The sequence below is a fragment of the Lepidochelys kempii genome, chromosome 2 (genome assembly GCF_965140285.1).
Source record: "Lepidochelys kempii isolate rLepKem1 chromosome 2, rLepKem1.hap1, whole genome shotgun sequence".
NCBI lineage: Eukaryota > Metazoa > Chordata > Testudines > Cheloniidae > Lepidochelys > Lepidochelys kempii.
The window spans coordinates 191,007,713-191,026,896 of record NC_136381.1 but is presented as its reverse complement, the minus strand read 5'-3'; the positions used below and the strand labels follow the sequence as shown (position 1 = coordinate 191,026,896).

The following is a 19,184-nucleotide window of genomic DNA, read 5'->3' as shown; positions in this document are numbered from 1 at the left end:
GGGGTGTTATATTTTAGATGTATATATTTTAATTTTCTCCACATGTGGGAGTATGCATGTTTGTAAGATGTCTTGCCTTACCTTTTTTCCAAGTTATATCTCATTTTATTGGGGTGGGGGGAATGGTTCCAGCCCATGTTGCTAATCCTCTGTTCTGACTGGTGTCCAGACCCCATGAGTCCGTGATGGAATACTTCTGTATATGCAGGAGGCTTCTAACGACAGCAGTGTGGGGGGTGAAGTGGACTGACTTGGGCTGCAGACCTACCAACTTCTCCACCCTGTGCTCCACGCACCATCCTAGTAAAGTCACTGGGACTCCATGTTGGTGCAGGACTGCCCCTCTTGTGGAGCAGTTTCCAAGACAGGGGCTGTGATTGGAGTCAATGGAGGTCATTCCCTTGACTTTAATACGTTTTGGATCAGACCCTTAGTTATCTACAACATGTGTAGGCTTTATTCATTCCCTCTATGGCTTTACCGTACATGTCATAGCTCTGTGATTATCTTGGCTGTTTTGCATCAAGGGGCCTCTGCTTAATATCTGTTACTACATATGCAAGTATTTCAACAGTGAATTGCTTGGCTTTGTAATCCCCAGAGAGCAGAACAAAAGGAAAGTGCTATACATAAATCTTTGACTTGAGACAGACCAAGGAAATATCTGTCGGAGCTTTAAGGCTTGTAGATTGGTTTATTCTTTTAATATAATTTATAAAACAACTCTCTTTTTAATCTACATGGTGCTATAAATGCGGTGAGTCTTAAATTACAATATTAGAAAGACAGAGGGTTAGTAAATCACTGTGTATATAGTATCATAATGTGGTGTCTAGTAATGGTGTAATTCAGGATTTCTTCAGGGGATTAATATCTTGACAGTTCTAAATGGCACGTAGCTGATATATGGTATGCAGCTTGTCAGCTCAGACAAATATTTGTTTCATCCTGTCTGACCTTTCCCACCAAAATAGTGTTATGCATTTTTCGTCATAGAATGGTAAATAAAACATCGTTTGGCTTTGGTTCATCATCTTTTAGCTAAAACAGGGATTGGCAACCTTTGGCTTGTGGCCCGTCAGGGAAATCCGCTGGCGGGCTGGGCTGCTTTGTTTACCTGCAGCGTCTGCAGGTTCGGCCGATCGCAGCTGCCACTGGCCCATGGTTCACCGTTCCAGGCCAATGGGGGCTGCGGGAAGCAGTGGCCAGCACATCCCTCAGCCCACGTCACTTCCCACGCCCCCATTGGCCTGGAACGGCGAACTGCGGCCACTGGGAGCTGCGATCGGCCGAATCCTGCAGACGCTGCAGATAAACAAACCATCCTGGCCTGCCAGCGAATTTTCCTGACGGGCCGTGTGCCAAAGGTTGCCAATCCCTAGGTTAGACCACTTTGGGTGCAAAGCCTATTCTTCCGCCACCTTGCAATTCCACATCGCAAATTACTCTGCATTGCTCGCAAAATACACGCACAACCTGTTTTCTACAGTGTCATCTTTTATTGAACATCTCCCAGAGGACAAGAGAGAAGCAAATAATTCCGACATCTCCGAAGGTTCTCTCATTGCAAAGATGGCCCTCCAAGCCCCTCTCGATTCCACGGACACAGCAGCATGCTCCATTGCAACCTCCATCATCATGCATTGGGCATCATGGCTACATCTATCTGGATTCCCGAAGGAGGTGCAGGCTACAGTGGAAGACTTATCCTTTGAGGGTAAGAAACTGTTAGCGGAATCCACAGACACATCCCTACATACTTTAAAGGATTCTCGCACCACCTTAAAGACTCTGGGCATCTATGTCCCTGGAATCAAGAAAAAGCAAGGCAGGTTTTACAACCAAAAATTCCAGGCTGCACCATACTCCCAGCCCCAAAGACACTATATGCAATGCCACAAACAGAGGCAGATGGAACGAAGGCAGAATCAAGACCAGCCTTCCACTCCAGGCAATCGTTTTGAAGGTCTGGTCGAGGGCCCAAGACCTCTATACTCTCTAACTCTGGAACTCAACCTCACTTTAACACCATTCGGGTACTGCCTGTCACCATATTACCCAGTCTGGAACAAGATCACTGCAGAAAGATGGGTCCTGAAAATTATCCAGGAGGGTTACACCATCCCATTTATTTCTATCCCACCTACCTACCCCCCTTCCCCGTCCCTCTTCAGGAACCCCTCTCATGAGCCCCTATTATAACAGGAAATAAACCACCTCCTACAAATAGGGGCCGTGGAACCAGTACCACCTTAACACAGGGGAAGAGGATTTTATTCCCATTATTTCCTCACTCAGAAAAAGAACGGCAGATGGAGACCCATTCTGGATTTACGCAAACTCAACACATTTGTGAAAACACAGTGATTCATAATGGTGACCCTATCGACAATAATTCCAGCATTAGAGAAAGCAGATTGGCTCTCGTCCCTTGACCTACAAGACGCTTACTTTCATGTCACCATTCAGCCAGCTTGCACTTCACCCTAGGACATCAACTGTGACAAAGCTCTGTCCTTGCCCCCATGGGTCCCGCATTTCCTGGCGGATTTTGCTAGCCTCAGAGTGACCCTCCACGTAATCCTTCTTTCTCTAGAGACAAGGGTCACAGTCTACTGAGCCATTTTCATCATAAGCCAGCGAGGGAGGTGAGGAGAAGTTATCCTTCCTTGCACAGTCTCTGTTGTCTCCCAGTCTCAGTGATAAATCAGGGGGCAAAGAGGGGGGAGCCCGGGCTCCGGCCCAAGGACCCTAATAGTATCAGCTATGGTAGCTGACCTTTTAGAAACATGACATGTACAATTCCCTGGGTTACTTCCCCCACAGCAACCCTCATTTCCTCAAGCTCCACTTCACCCTTACCTCAGGGCCTCCTTCCTTGTGCCTGATATGGTGTGTACTACTCAGTCTCTCCAACAGCGCAACTTCCTCCCACGGCTCCTGTCATGCACACCCACTTGACTGACTGGGAGGCTTTTAACTAGCTTCATCTAGCCCCTGATTGGCTTCAGGTGTCCCAATCAACCTAGCATTCTCCCTGCCTTCTGGAAAGTTCTTAATTGGCCCCAGGTGTCTTAATTGATCTGGAGCAGCTTCCATTTCACTTAACCTGGTACCAGGGATTTGTTTAGCCTGGAGCTAATATATCTATCTCCCACTACTTTTCTATAGCCATCTGGCCTTGCCCTATCACACAACATTACCAATACAAAGTGCTACCTTTCAGACTGTCAACTGCCCCAAGGGTCTTTTCCAAGGTCCTCGCTGTAGCTGTAGCTCATCTTCGCAGACTAGGGGTCATGATTTTTCCATACCTAGACAACTGCCTATTAAAAGCACCAACTCAACAGGCAGCACTAGAGGGCACACAGACCACAATGGCCCTCTCCACGAACCTCAGACTCTAAATAAATCTTCAGAAGTCCACTTTGTCCCTGTCCAACAATTGGAATTTATAGGGGCCTATCTTGACTGCCTTACAGCAACAGCGAGGTTACCACAACAACGCTTCCTCAGCTTAACCACTCTGATTGCTATGGTCATGCTCAGCCCACAAATGTCCTCCAGGATGTGCCTACAAATTTTGGGGCACACGGCTGCTACGACTTTTGACGTCAAATATGCCAGACTACATATGAGATGCCTACAAGCCTGGTTTTACACTTGCTATATACCACACAAGCAGTCCCTCAACAGGCGTCTCACCATGCCCTGCAAGATAAAGGATTCCCTCGAGTGGTGGACACACCCACAAGACATCTGCTCAGGTGTCCCATTCCAACAGAAAGCTCCTGCAATAACAATCACCACAGAGGCCTCCCTCATGGGATGGGGAGCTCACCTGGGCAACAACACGATCCAAGGTCATTGGCCAGCAGCAGAAGCCAACTTGCATATAAACATACCAGAACTAAGAGCAGTCAGAAACGCATGCGAGCATTTCCTTCCTCTAATCCACAACATTACTATCAAAGTCCTTACATACAACACAGCATGCACGTTCTACATACACCACCAATGGAGAGCCCGATCATACCCTCTGTTCATGGAGCAATACACCTCTGGAATTGGTATAGCTCCAACAATGTAGACATCTTGGCATCCTACCTGCCGGGACACCAGAACACCGTGGCAGACCAACTGAGCAGAAACTTCTCTCAAACCCACGAGTGGAAGATGGACTATGCAACTGTCACCACCATCTTCAACTTTTGAGGGTTCCCCAATCTAGACCTATTTGCCACAGCTCACAACGCAAAGTGTCCTCAATACTGCTCCTGAGGGCTGGGACGCCATGCTCTGGGTGGCGCCCGCCTCATGAAAGGGGAGGCCCTGCTAATATATGCATTCCCCTCAATTCCACTTCTGAGTTGGGTTATACACAAGATCAGGCAAGACGAGTCCAGGGTCATTCTCATTGCCCCTACATGGCCCAGACAAACATGGGTCCCATTCCTAAGACAGATGGCACTGAAACCCCTCGAACCCTCCCTTTAATACCTCACGTCCTGACACAGGACTCAAGATGCATCAATCAGCCCAACCTGGCTCTTCTCCATCTCAAGGCCCGGCTTCTCCATGGCTGACAGGTATTGACAAAGACTATTCCGACGAAGTTGAAGCCATACTCTTGAACAGCTGTGGACTAAGCACATGGAAAACATATACACAGAAGTGGACATGATTTCTCAGCTGGTGCGAGGCTAACCATATTTCTCCACAGTCGGCCCCACAGCCCGGGGTCCTCGAATATATACTGGGTCTTAAAAAATCAGGGCTGTCCAACAGCTCCATCAGAGTACACCTCGTTGCAATCACCTTGTTCTATGATAACATGGATGGAGCCACTATCGCTGCTCATCCAACCACTAAGCGTTTTCTAAAAGACATGATGAATATCTACCCAACACAAATGGACCCTACACCCATGTGGGATCTTAACGTCATCCTCCATAGCCTCATGGGGAAACCATTTGAATCCTTAGCAACTTTGTTCATTGCTATATTTATCAATGAAAGTGGCCTTCCTCATCGCCATCACATAAGCGAGAAGGGTAGGAGAGCTAGGTGCCTTAATGGCACACCCATCCTATACCACATTCTGTAAAGACAAAGTGATCCTACGGCCATACCCCAAATTCATACACAAGGTAGCCTCGCCCTTTCATCTAAATCAACCAATAAACTTACCTGTGTTTTTCCCGAAACCACATGCCGACAACAGGGAGGCTTCTCTTCACATGTTGGACATCTGCAGAGAAATCGCCTTTTACCTAGAAAGAACAAAAACATTTAGAAAATCATCTCCTCTCTTTCTCTCCATAACAGAACAATCAAAGGGTCAGACCATCTCTAAAAAGAGACTATCTAAATGGATCTCGGGCTGTATCCATTTGTGTTACCAGCAGAACAACCACCCTCCTCCACTAGGAGTTCACACACACTCCACTAGAGTAGTGGTCTTCAAACTTTTTGGCTCGCGCACCCCCAGGGTGAAGACCGGAAGACCTACCTCAGATGCGCCACCGATGGAAGAAGGCCGGAAGACCTGCCACAGGCGTGCTGCCAGAGGGGAACACCAGCCATGGACGTGCAGAGCTGCTGCCAAAGAAAAAAAAAGGTGGAGTGCCATCCGGCAGCGCTCCTGCTGCCGCGCACCCCCTGGGATCATCTCGCGCACCCGCTGGGGTAGCACCCTGGGTAGCAGCCCTAAAACAGCCTTTTAATATCCCCATCATGAAACCAGACAGCTCCCGGCTTATCAGTGGATGAGATCCTGGAAAGCTACTTTGAACTTGTATGTTACCACATGGTGTGAAGCTTAGTCCCTGGCATTCCCACTGCTATGCAACATGTGCTGAGCTTAAGAAAACCCAAGTGATTATTGTAAATGGAGTCAGTCCCTCTCCCCACACAGACACACACTCACATTCACTAGGATTGCTTTTGGTTGACACCATTACATATTCACTTTAACATTCCAGTGAAAGAACAGTGCTACAGTGAAAGTGTGTCAAATATACTTTTCTTTAAAATGTACCCAGTTGTTGCTCTACCTGGTGGGAACAGATGCATCTACTTCTCCTTTCCCTGAGATGCATAGCAGGGCTTTGGGACTTGAAATAGGCAATTATAAATCAAATAACAGATGGCTTTGCAGATTAGCCTGGATGACTAAAATCACAGTCACATTGAACAAAAGATGGTGATTAGCTAGTTGAATAACAATAGCCGGAGTCCTATGCAGATGTACTAGAAACAAGGAAAGGCTCAGACACTAACATTTCTATTTTTCTTAGTTCATTATATACATTCATTGTCACAATACCATCTTAATGTGAAAACCACGATTACGCAGGTTTCAGTTTTAATTCTTCTAACCAATCATTTATTTAGAATACCATATTAATATTTTCCCCACAATTACATGCTAATAAAAAGCTTAATGCAGTTTGTGTACAATTAATGCATTTGTTGCAAAAGTATATTTTAGTTCATTTCTTTAAATATTCTTACAGTTAAAGATTTGCTATTTTACATGCAGTCATGTTTCTCTGTATGTACAGTATATAGACTAAGGACTTTTGCAGAGGTAACTCTTGTAAGTCATAAGTCAATACACACACATTGGGCTTGATCCTGCACAGATCAGATATGGAGTTTTGCATGCATAACTGCAAGGCAAAATGTGATGAACAAGTCATGTTCTGGTATTAGGCTTCAACCCAGCAAAATACTGGATTGACTGAACTCAAAGGGACTGCTCACGTACAAAAGTGAAGCATGCTTAAGTGCTTTGCTGAATCAGAGGCTTAATAATTGTACTACTGCACAGCCAAAAAATTTGGTAGCACCCCCTACAGTTAAGATTGCATGACATTTTGCCATATAAGATGCTGTTTTTAATTGCTTATAACATTGCCAAATTTAAATGTTTGGGTTGAAATTTTCCATGCTGAGTGTATGTATCAGGATGATTTTGGTAAGAACGGGGCAGGATATCAGCAAAAATGGTTCAGCCATTTCTGAGAATGAGATTAAGGGAAAATGCACTGTTTAGGCCATTTTAATAAATTCTTAAACCATTTTATTAATAAACCCTAGCACCTCCATGCTGTGGAGCAGAGAAATGAAATGTGTTGGGGGGAGGGGGTTCGCCTTGGTATCTGGGATGTGCCTTTTGCCATCCTGGTGAAAATCTGCACAAGTCTGGGCACGTTATGAGCCCCTGAAAAATCTCAATTCACACATAATCACTAGAGGCTTGTTAGAGTTTCACAGCTAAATTCTCCTAAGCTTTTGTCTGTATTGAGCATGCTCCCACTCAGGGATGTAGGGCTGAGCAATCAGTGTTCTCCTGCAGGCACCCAGACAGCAAGGAAGTGGAGGAAGCCACTTGACTGGAATAAGGAGCCTGACCTTTGGAGTTGGTGAGGATAGAGTCTGGGACAAGTGGGTGGAGAAGGGTGGAAACTGGGACAAAGATCTTGGGGGTAGGGCTTAAGATAAGAAACCAGGGAGACAAGGATGTGGGGTCAGATGGGGAGGACTGGGCTGGAACATGGAGCTGAGGTGCGGGGATATTAAGACTGGGATATGGAGACTTGGGGGGTGTAGAGTGGGACTAGGAGTTGTAGGGTGACCAGACAGCAAATGTGAAAAATTGGGACAGGGAGTGTGGGGGTAATAGGAGCCTATGTAAGAAAAAGACCCCAAAATCGGGACTGTCCCTATAAAATCAGGACATCTGGTCACCCTAAGGAGTTGAGGGATGACTGGGACTTAAACGAGGAGATGAAGGGGACAGAGGAGAAAAGACTGTGAGGAGGCGATGAGGAGGGCTAGGTTGCAGGGAGAACGTTGGGACTAGGACAGAGATGGGGGGGTAGGCGGAGACTTTCACAAGGAGAGGCTGAAGGGGCCAAGGACAGACTTGGGGGTGGGGGCAGCCAGGAGAAGGGTCTGTAACTGTTAACATACATTCCCCTTGGCTCCTGAAATAGAACCCAGGATTCCTGGGCCTCAGTAGTCCTCTGCTATTGGCAAATAGTTGTGAAACCCACTGGCAAAATGTTTGTCTCATCCCCCTCTAGTGGCTGACAGCCTACTGTTGCTCTCAGTTACAATGTTAATTCAAGTGGCTGAGGTCTGTGTTGTGGATCTAAAGGTTCTAACCCCACCGATGAATCATGTGGAAGTCAGTATGGTTCCACACCATGGAATTTCTGTTCTTTCCAGTTTGTTTGTTTTTAAAAGCCTACATAATTTCACACAAAAAGCCCATGTTACAAGAACATTAGGGTTGCAAGCTAAAGCTCTTAATGGTTAGGATGGACTTCAGTGCACAGGATGGACAGTGTTCAGTGAATGAGAAGTTATTCAATGCCTCATTTTCATCTCATTGCTCAGTGTGTGTCCTCCATACTCCATGGCTTACTTACTGCACATTAAACTCCGCTTTGAATATAGAATGATTACTTTCCTTATGGGCTTTACTTTGGCACTCATCACTGCAGCATCTGAGTGCTTCGCAAACATTAATAGATTTATCTTTACAATGTGCCTGTAGTAAGGTGCAATACTATTAATCCCATTTCACAGATGGGAAAGTGGGGCACAGAAACATTCGTGTTAAAAGTGTAAATTAATTTTGGATGCCCAGTTTGAGATTCCTGTAGCTTGATTCTTCATAGAACTTGGTAATCTATTGCATTTTGTTTGTTCAGACGAGAGCTGAGTGAGCAGCTGTTTTTTTGGTTCAGTGGTCAAAACAAAAAAAAAATCCCTTTGCGATTGAACTGAAAGTGAAATGTTTTGGTGTTTTTCACCAAAACAAAACAAAAAAAAATCATTTTGGGGCAAACAAAATATTTCATTCAATCCAAAATGATTTTTTCCAATTTTTCATTTTGTTACATTTTTGGGTGTTTACAATAGTAATCACATGGGTTTTCTTAAGTTCCAGCACATGTCGCATACCAGTGGGAATGCCAGAAACTAAGCTTTATCTAACACGGTAACATTCAAGTTCAAGCAGCTTATCACTGAACACCTTTCTAAAGTCGGAGCTTGGAGAAAAGAACGTCTTACACACAGGAACATGGGCTTTGTGATAATGAATACAACCCTTGAATCTGTGATCGTGGGCACAACTGGTAAATCCATTGGTGCATCTAGTCAGATATTCTGCTGCAGTATAGAAATCCCACCCTGGAGAGGAAGGGGTTAAGAAGCTGCTGTGAGCCCGGGTGGCCCCACTGCACCTGCACAGCCTGCAAGGCAGGAACAGGAGCTTAAAGGGCGGGCAGAGTAGCTCAGTTGCAGGCAGGCAGGCAGTGAATCCATGCCGTCAGTTCCTGGTGAGGAGTGTTGCAGGAGTGCCAGCTGCCTGGGGAGAGTGGCTTGACCAAGCCTACAAAGAAGGGGCCTGTGATTATTTGAAGGTCAGAGACTTTGTCTTTAGTGCCTTACTTTATCCTGTAGGAAGGGAGGGGATTGGTAGGAAGTGATCCAGGGGGGCAGCTGCACAGGGCGCTGGAGCTCAGTGGGGGAAGTGGGCCCAAGCTCTTGTACCAACCCCTAAAGAGGGGCGACTATAGGAATGTATCCCTCAGCAGTGAACCCAGTTGAGGGAAGATACAAGAGACCCTTACTCAGAGGCAGCTCTGAATCCCTTGCTTAATCCTGAAGACTTCCCTGTTACTGGAACCTTTTTGTATATACCCCAAAAGGGGAGCAGAGGGATTGAAAATATATTGGCCAGAGGGCTGAGTCCACTGAAAAGAGAAACCACTGCAAAGCAGAGTATTAGTAATAAAGGGAAATGCCAGGGAAGAAGTCAAGCTGTCTCAACCCTGTCTGTCCCCTAGGCAGTATCGGGGGTGTGTTCCCCTTCACAGTGTTTCTTAATCCATTTTTAACCTTTTGTAACAAATCCAGCTAAATTTCTAAATGAAATGGTATTTCAAAATGAAAAGCCAAAACATTTTTGGTTTGAAAATGTCAACCTTTAGTTTAGGGGTTTGTTTTTTATTATTTAGCTGAAACTAATCCCCAAATTTGACCCTTTCGATATTTCATTTGACCAAAAATGTGGGTTTTAGCAAATAAACTATTTGCCAAAAGAAACTCTCTCCGCTCTAGTTTAGAACTCCGGTCTTGGTGACTTGATTTGCAGCTGTGAGTGCTGAGAGCCTCTGCAAATCAGGCCCCAGGCTTCTCAAGTTGTGCATCAAGATGAGAGCACACAATTAGTGACCACCTGTGAAAAGTTAGGCAAGTCATTTTAAAACAATCACATAGGAACTCTGAGGTAGGGATAGAATGCTGCTCTGGAGAACTAGATTCATTTGTCTTAATCATGAGATCCTCCTTTCTCTTCTTCTAATCCCTTGCCTCATCCACTACGCATCTTGCAATTTCTATAGCAGAAGAGGCAGGGATCTGGCCCACGGGATTGCCCCCCGTGGTGCTACAGGCCCCGAGCTGCTCTTGGAAGTGGCCAGCACCAGGTCCCTGCGGCCCTGTGCATTGCCCTTGCCTCCAGGCACCACCCCCTGCAGCTCCCATTGTCCGGGAACAGGGAACCGTGGCCAGTGGGAGCTTTGCGGGAGGTACCTGGAGGCATGACAAGGGCAGTATGCAGAGCCCTGTGCCCCCCACTCCACCAAGGGCTGCATAGGGATGTGGTTCTGGCCGCTTCCTGGTGCGGCGTGGGGCCAGGGCAGGCAGGTAGGGAGCCTGCCCTGGCCCTGGTGTGCGCCGTTGCCACCCCGGAGCCACTTTAGGTAAGTGGCGCCGGGTCAGAGCCTGAACCCCTCCAGCACTGTGCCCCCCAATTCCCTGCCCTAACTTCCCTGTCTGCACCTCGCACCCCTGTGCACCCCAACCCCCTGCCCTGAGCCCCTGCTGCACCCTGCACCCCAATCCCCTTCCCTGAGCTCCCTTCCGCAGTCCACACCCCTCCTGCACCCCTTCCCTGAGCCTTCTTCTGCACTCCGTGCCCCTCCTCTGTCCCAATCCCTTGCCCTGAGCCTGTTCCTGCACAGCCCACTCCCTCCCGCACCCCAACCCCCTGCCCCAGCCCTGCATACAATTTCCCCACCTAGATGTGGCCCTCGGCCCAAAAAGTTTGCCCACCCCTGGCCTAGAGAACCTCACCTAAGATGAGACCCTTTGTGCAACAGACTGTACATATATCTAGTAAAATAAAATGCTGCCCCCAGGAGTTTACAGTCTACAAACAAGATAAGGGATTGATTGGGTGGGGGGGAGAAAATCTCCATTTTACTGAAGAGAAGACTGAGGCACAGAGAGGTTAAAGGGGTCATTTTTAAAGCCACAAATGGAAGGTGGGAGCCTAACATCCATTTGTGCCTTTTTAAATCCCTCCCCAAGCTGCCTGAGGCCTCATCAGAAATCTGTGGTAGCCAGATAAATTAACCACAATATTATCCTTCATCCTCCTTGATGTGTTCACTCTTGCATTCCCTCATCTTTCTTCAATAGCTCCTCACTGATTTTGTTTAGATGGAGTTCCTCTGGCTTGACACTAGTGTAATTGAGAGCACAATTTGGCCCATCTTAATGACAAGGTAGAAAAAAAATCTGACACATGAAACTGCAGTCATTACATTTTAGGTTAGGTAAATCATCCAAGTAGCTGTTTATTGACCTAATTTCCTCATAAAGGATCCTTGTGGTTGCATATTTATTCTTTTCTGTCTGGACTATTGCTCTTATGGTCTGTTGTACAACAGACTAGATATGTTGGAAACGTGATAGGAAGGGCTGCCATCTCATCTCAGACATGCCAGCAAAAATCTCTAGTAACTCGATTGACCAAATTTGCACTAATGTAACTGTGATCAGAATCTGGCTCTTCATAGTCACCTCTGTTAGGGGAAAGAAATTGCCTTCTTAAAATACTTGGTCTCCGATTATTCTACTTTAAAAATACAGTGGAGCCAAAGCTTGCAGTCCTTATTAAAGCAAAACTCCCATTGAAGTCAGTGAGTTTTGCCTGAGAAGAACAGGATCTAGCCCAATTAATGAGGGCTCTCGCTAACTCATTTAAATCAACGGTATGCCTGAACATAATCCTACTTGTCAGCATGGCATGTTTCCAAATGCTGCTGTTTGAAAGTTCCTGTTTCCTTTTACATGGATTTCATTCTGGCTTACCTGCCGTTTTTCATATATTAGTGCTTCAGCGTAAAGAAGAGAGGAAAAGGAGCCCTTTAGCCAATAGCAACCTTACTAACTGAATAAAGCAAAGGGGAGAAAATAAGACACACAATGATCAGTGTGCTAAATCCACCCTAAAGCTATCAGACCTGTCATTTAGAGCTAAATCTGTCTGCAGAGCTATCAGTGCTGGGTTAATACCGGCAATGCCCCCCGTCTCTCCTTTTTCCCGTTCTTCCTTCCCCCCTCCCAAGTGACTGTAGCTAATTCATCATGTTGACACAGAGGGCTATTATTATTCAAAGTTGCATAAAAAGTGAATTCATATTGAATAAAACCAATAAGCCAAGCTGCTCTGACATTTAATTTTCTTGGAAACTTCCTGTTGAACCAAGCAAGTCTACATACATTTTCAAAATGAAATACAGTGCTTGGACCACAATCTCAGATGGAGCATGCATGAATAATTTGAAAATTATCAGAACGTGTGCACACACACACACACACACACCCTCGAAGCCTCAGTCTTTATGGGACTGTATTTCTGGTGTGATGCCATGTAGTGTGCTTGTTTCATTCCCTTCCATTGTGTTTCTAATGGTGTATAAAATACTCAGCTATAAAGGGATTTATTTATGGCAGGGCCACTGGCTGATGGTCCCCTATATTTTTTAATAGAGGAATTGCTTCCTTTCGCATCAAACCCTGAAGCTGAAAGTTGAGGATAAATAAGTGGTATCCCTTGAACTAGAGACAGTCATAATAAACTCTAATATGAAATGTCATGTATAAGCCAGTGTGCTGTTGTACTCTTCAATGTATGTTGATGTCAGCCCTCTAAGGCAAAGTAGTCGAAGTGATCTCTGAAATGCATCTCCCTTCTCTTCTTAGCATATGGAATGTCTGATTGTCTGAAAGGCAGTAAATGGTTCTGTTAAAAGGAGGTTTAACCAGAGGGGCACAAGTCAGGACAAACTTATTTTCAGTGGCACATCATCATGCACATATCCATCAGTCCAAACCGCACAAATGATTTCTGCTCTCTGAGCCTGAGTTATAATTTCACAGAGGAAGTCACTTCATTTAGACTTGGTCTTCAAAATGATGGACACTTTTCCAAGGTGAATGGGTGCTACAAAATGACCACTTAATTAAAATGTTTTCTAGATTTCCTTTTATCATGCAACAAATCATAGAATCATAGAATATCAGGGTGGAAGGGACCTCAGAAGGTCATCTAGTCCAACCCCCTGCTCAAAGCAGGACCAATCCCCAATTAAATCATCCCAGCCACTCAGGTTTTCTGCAGTTTCGTACCGGAGCTCTGAGCAGTCATACTGCTCCCTTACATACAGTGCTACTCCCCCACCTTTTCTGCCCTGCCTGTCCTTCCTGAACAGCTTATATCCATCCATGACAGTACTCCAGTCATGTGAGTTATCCCACCAAGTCTCTGTTATTCCAATCACGTCATAATTCCTTGACATCACCAGGACCTCCAGTTCTCCCTGCTTGTTTCCAAGGCTTTGTGCATTCGTATATAAGCACTTGAGATAACCTGCTGATCGCCCCTCATTCTCAGTATGAGGCAGGAGCCCTCCCCTTACAGACGTTCCTGCCTGTGCTTCCTCCCGGTATCCCGCTTTCCCACTTACCTCAAGGCTTTGGTCTCTTTCCCCCGGTGAACCTAGTTTAAAGCCCTCCTCACTAGGTTAGCCAGCCTGCTGGCAAAGATGCTCTTCCCTCTCTTCGTAAGATGGAGCCCGTCTCTGCCCAGCACTCCTCCTTCATGGAACACCATCCCATGGTCAAGGAATCCAAAGCCTTCTCTCCGACGCCACCTGCGTAGCCATTCATTGACTTCCACGATTCGACGGTCCCTACCCAGGCCTTTTCCTTCCATGGGGAGGATGGATGAGAACACCACTTGCGCCTCAAACTCCTTTATCCTTCTTCCCAGAGCCACGTAGTCCGCAGTGATCCGCTCAAGGTCATTCTTGGCAGTATCATTGGTGCCCACGTGGAGAAGCAGGAAGGGGTAGTGATCCGAGGGCTTGATGAGTCTCGGCAGTCTCTCCGTCACATCGCAAATGCCATGTCACAAGGTCCAAAAGGATCCAAGTGGGTCCAGAAGCAATTTGTAGTAATTTTTAATACCTGCTCCAGTTATTTACATAGTTATTTACTACATTTATGGCTTTACTAGACATCATGACAAATCATGTAATTGTTATGGTATTAAACTTCATAATAAAACTAAAGTACAATAACTAATGAATGTTAACTGTGCAATATTAATATTGCATTAAGAATTCTGCATTACAAGGATAAGTGCAGGGTTCTGCACTTAGGATGGAAGAATCCAATGCACCGCTACAGAGTAGGGACCGAATGGCTAGGCAGCAGTTCTGCGGAAAAGGACTTAGGGGTGACAGTGGACGATAAGCTGGATATGAGTCAACAGTGTGCCCTTGTTGCCAAGAAGGCCAGTGGCATTTTGGGATGTATAAGTAGGGGCATAGCCAGCAGATCGAGGGACGTGATCGTTCTCCTCTATTCGACACTGGTGAGGCCTCATCTGGAGTACTGTGTCCGGTTTTGGGCCCCACACTACAAGAAGGATGTGGAGAAATTGGAGAGGGTCCAGCAAAGGGCAACAAAAATGATTAGGGGTCTGGAACACATGACTTATGAGGAGAGGCTGAGGGAACTGGGATTGTTTAGTCTGCAGAAGAGAAGAATGAGGGGGGATTTGACAGCTGCTTTCAACTACCTGAGAGGTGGTTCCAAAGAGGATGGTTCTAGACTATTCTCAGTGGTAGAAGAGGACAGGACAAGGAGTAATGGTCTCAAGTTGCAGTGGGGGAGGTTTAGGTTGGATATTAGGAAAAACTTTTTCAGTAGGAGGGTGGTGAAACACTGGAATGTGTTACCTAGGGAGGTGGTAGAATCTCCTTCCTTAGAAGTTTTTAAGGTCAGGCTTGACAAAGCTCTGGCTGGGATGATTTAATTGGGGATTGGTCCTGCTTTGAGCAGGGGGTTGGACTAGATGACCTCCTGAGGTCCCTTCCAACCCTGATATTCTATGAATTCAAAAGTCAGTTGTGTGATCAGACCCTGTTTCTAAAATACAATATAGTATTTCTTTCAACCTTAGATACATCCTGAAAACTTTATTCACTTACACATATGTATTCTGACTAAAGCTGGTCAACATTTTCCATTCAACATTTTTAGATTGGGGGGGGGAAGGCCTCCCCCCCCCCGCTGAAAAATTTTAAAACCACTTTTCATTTCTTAAATTTTTTTTCCAATGAAAAACTGAAAACAAAAAATTTTTAGGTGTCCTCTCCCCTCTTCCTTCCCTTCCATTTTGCCACTGGAAAAGATTGCTAACAAAGACAAGAGAGACAGGCAGGGTTAAAAAAACTTTTTTCCCCTCCAGATTCTGAACACACAAAAAATCTGCTTTTGGAATTTTAATTTTTTGGGGGGGGGTTGTTGAGAAAACAAAATCTCTTAATACCAACATTTTTCAATATTTTCCATGAAAAATGAGCAATTTTCAGCCATCTCTTTTTATGATAGTTTGTGGTGTGGTTGTACTCTGAAAATTGCATCTTTTTACCAAATAGATCTACTCTTTGTGCCTGTTCTGAGACACATCTGCTTATTTTAGTGACAAAAGATAACTTGCTTCTGCAGAGCCCACACAGTTGACCACTTGCTACAGCAACAGACCTGTTTACTAAGTTCTGATCAATTACACTTGTGCAAAACACATTGAAGCTCCTGGAGCTACACAGCTGTCACTTATGACATAATTCAGCCTACTGTACTCTTATGTTTAGTGATGTGTGAGCAATAAAGAACCCAACCTGAGTCTCTGGTGGCAAGCTGAGTTTGTTGGGTTAGTTGTCGGAAACCGCTGTCCTTGTAACTTCTTGATATGGAAGGAACTGAAACACAATCTTTGCAGCATAGGCATGTAGCTTTGTTTGTCTTGCTAAGCATGGTGCATATTTTTCTGCACTATGCAGAGGCTTCTCTATCAGATCTTTTTCTATTTAAAAAAAAAAGATAGGGAAAACAGCATACCCTTCAATACCTCTTACAAGGCGCACAGAAGGGAGCCCTGCTCCTTTGAACCTTAGAAGATGTGTGTCTGGAGAAGGCACTTCATGTCTATTATGACCCTTCACCAGTATAGCTTGGAAGCAGGGCTACCTACCTCAGCTGTGACCTACATGGGAATGCAGGAATGGCATTTTCTCCCCCCCCCCCTTCCCTTGTGTGTTGCTTAGAAGTTGTCGATATTTCTTACTGGCTGGAGCTGGGGCCTCACGAGATGTAGGGGCAAGGCAACTTTGTGGGCATGGAGAGTCTTTTAAACTGAGAACAGGATCAATACATATAAAGCTTTCAACAATCAGTGGGAGCCTCACATTGATGAAAAGTGTATGGCTACAGCACACACCACTTTCTCATCTTGAATCTGATTTGATATTAAAAGGTTTTCCTGGCTTTTGGGTCCCATAAGACCCTGTAAGTAGGTACTTTAAAATAGCACCAATTACACTGAAATCCATCAGATTCCATCAAATAAAAACCACTTTTCATGGGAACACCAGAAGGTCCTTTTCACTAAGGACTATAGCTATGCTGAATATAAAACTTTCTAGCACCAGCTATTTCTGGCACTAGCCTGATTTTTTAAAAAAATAATACAAATAAAAGTTGAAAGAAGTTGGTTTTTCCTCCCGAACTCTTTGTAGTTGAACTGTAGTGGTTTTGCTCTATTGGGGTATTTTTTTAACTTTCAGGCAGGGACCAGGTCTGTACAATTGTAGTGTAAAAGATGAAAGTTTCAAAAAGCAATCAGTGAGTGAAAACAAGAGACTACAGCAGGAATGCTTGTGTAGCCTTAACCAGAGCTATCATTCGTGTTATCAGCGATCGTACTGTGGTGCACATGCACACTAGCAATTTCATTAGTGGTCTGTACTGGATGAAATTAGAATTGCTCAACTGTGTGTCATATGCCCTACAACACATAGCTAGCGGGGATTCTCACTGAATTCAAGTGGTGGGAGCATATACTTATTTTAGCAGGGAAATGAGTTCTCTCCACTGTTATGGTGAGGTTAGGAGTAATAACCCTCGTGAGTTGAATGGTGAGCACCATGAAGTCCTATGTGGCCATTGTTTTGTTACAATTTAAGTATCTAATAGCATTCTGTGGTTTGTGCTGCAATTAAATGTTAGTTTGTGGCAGAAAATAAATGATACCCTGTGGGACAATCAGTTTAATCTTTAATGCATAATGACTTGATAACGGTAAACAGATGATTTAATTTATTGGAAATTAAGAGGTAAAAGTGGAGAAGTAGAACCACAGCCACTGGGAGCCGCAGGCAGCTGTGCCTGCAGACAGTTGATGTAAACACTGTCTTGTGACCTGCCAGTGGATTACCCTGATGGACTGCAGGTTGCCCACCATTGGTGTAACTGCCGCAAAACAAAATTCAAGAATAAGGGGGAATACCTTTTAAGTAATGACCTAAAGAAGTATGAAGTAAAGGAAATATTATTATTGCTTAAATGCAACTGGATCCAGATCAATCTTTGGTGATAGGCTTTTAAATGAATCTCCCCCTTTCAACCTTCCACTGTGTTAGTGAACAAGCTTTAATTTATCAAATTGACTGGCAGCACATGGATATGAGCAAATCTTCTTACAGGCATTAACTTTCACTGTGAACTCCACAAGGGGCAATGATGAAAGGGAGAGGCACCTTCAGATACTTCAGTAAGGAGTTACCCTCAGCCTCTGATTTTCCCCACAGGGATGCATGTGCTCACACGTGGGAGTGGGGATGAGGGGAAACAACTGAACTGAACTCAACAGCAACTGATGTTCCAATTCATCTCCGTCTGGAGTTCCCTTCCCAAGGATTTGCCAATGGCAAATAATGAGCGAGCTAACTAAAATTCCATGCGCTGGTGATTCAAGTATGGTAAAGGAGATTCTACAGCTAATGCTTGGTGATTGTTCTCACCTTTCTCTTCAAGACTTCTTACAGTAGTTCAGCTGATTAAAAGGGAGCCCATCTGGGCTGCTGGCCTTTGTCCTGATGGTTTTCCTGATAAGGTCATGGGGCTTAAGTGTGCCAGAGGGCATGCATACATTCAAAGTGGAAGGCCAGAACAGTCCAAACATTAAAGGACCTTTTCATTTACATTTTTTTTCTTTTTTGTCTCCCCTACTCCCTCTTTTGACACTTGCCCTTCACCATCTCAGTGATTTCCCTCCCCCACCACCATAAAACTACCAAAGGGGCCACGTGACCATCTTGTAAGGGGGTTCTGAGTGTCTGCATCAGGAAGCTAAAGGCAGCCCTATTGTCACATAGGATTTTGAGGCTAAATTATAACTCTGGCTGCCTTCATCGCATGGAACTCCCTGCAGAGAGGGAGCCTTCTGCATACGGATCTCTGCCTCACATACAGTTGCCTCTGTGGCATCATTTCCACCACCCTTCCTGAGACCCTGTCAAGGACTCTCCACAAGGCTGGGTGGAGGATGTGGGAGCGAGCGTACGGGTTGGTGCGCATATCCCCTCACCAACCCCATGGAGATTACCTGAACATCTCAGTCCTAGGACTGCATCACCTTTTCTGAGGTCATCTCTCAAGAGGGGAGGATGTGGGGGTGTCCCTGGGGCTACCCTTCATGGGAGCAGCAATTTTAGGGAGTATCAGGATTCCTGAAGCCAGTGATGAGGCTTGGGGAATCTGGCACAGGGAAGAGGAGCTGCAGATCATTCTCTGGGAGAGGGAACTGTACCCTGACCCCTCCCACAATGAATTATGTCGTTTAGGGAGACTTTGCAAGAGGCACCTCACAGAATATCCTCCCTCCAGGCCTTGTATTGCAAATGTTTCTTCAGAAGCAGGCAATTTGGGCAAGTCTTCTAATAATCACTTTTAAAAAGATG

At 45.3% G+C, this 19,184-nt stretch overlaps 1 protein-coding gene across 12 annotated transcripts in view; it reads left to right on the top strand.

The window, feature by feature from the left end:
- The window catches only part of TMEM108 (transmembrane protein 108), a 389,399-nt gene that overhangs the window by 234,794 nt on the left and 135,421 nt on the right, over positions 1-19,184 (top strand). Inside the window, exon 1 of one of the 12 annotated variants that reach the window (XM_073333199.1) lies at positions 9,362-9,443. The exons of the other annotated variants lie outside the window; for them this stretch is intronic. The gene's annotated coding sequence lies outside the window, so the exon portion shown is untranslated. Of the gene's footprint in view, positions 1-9,361; positions 9,444-19,184 lie in introns of those variants that run through there. 12 annotated transcript variants of the gene reach the window in all.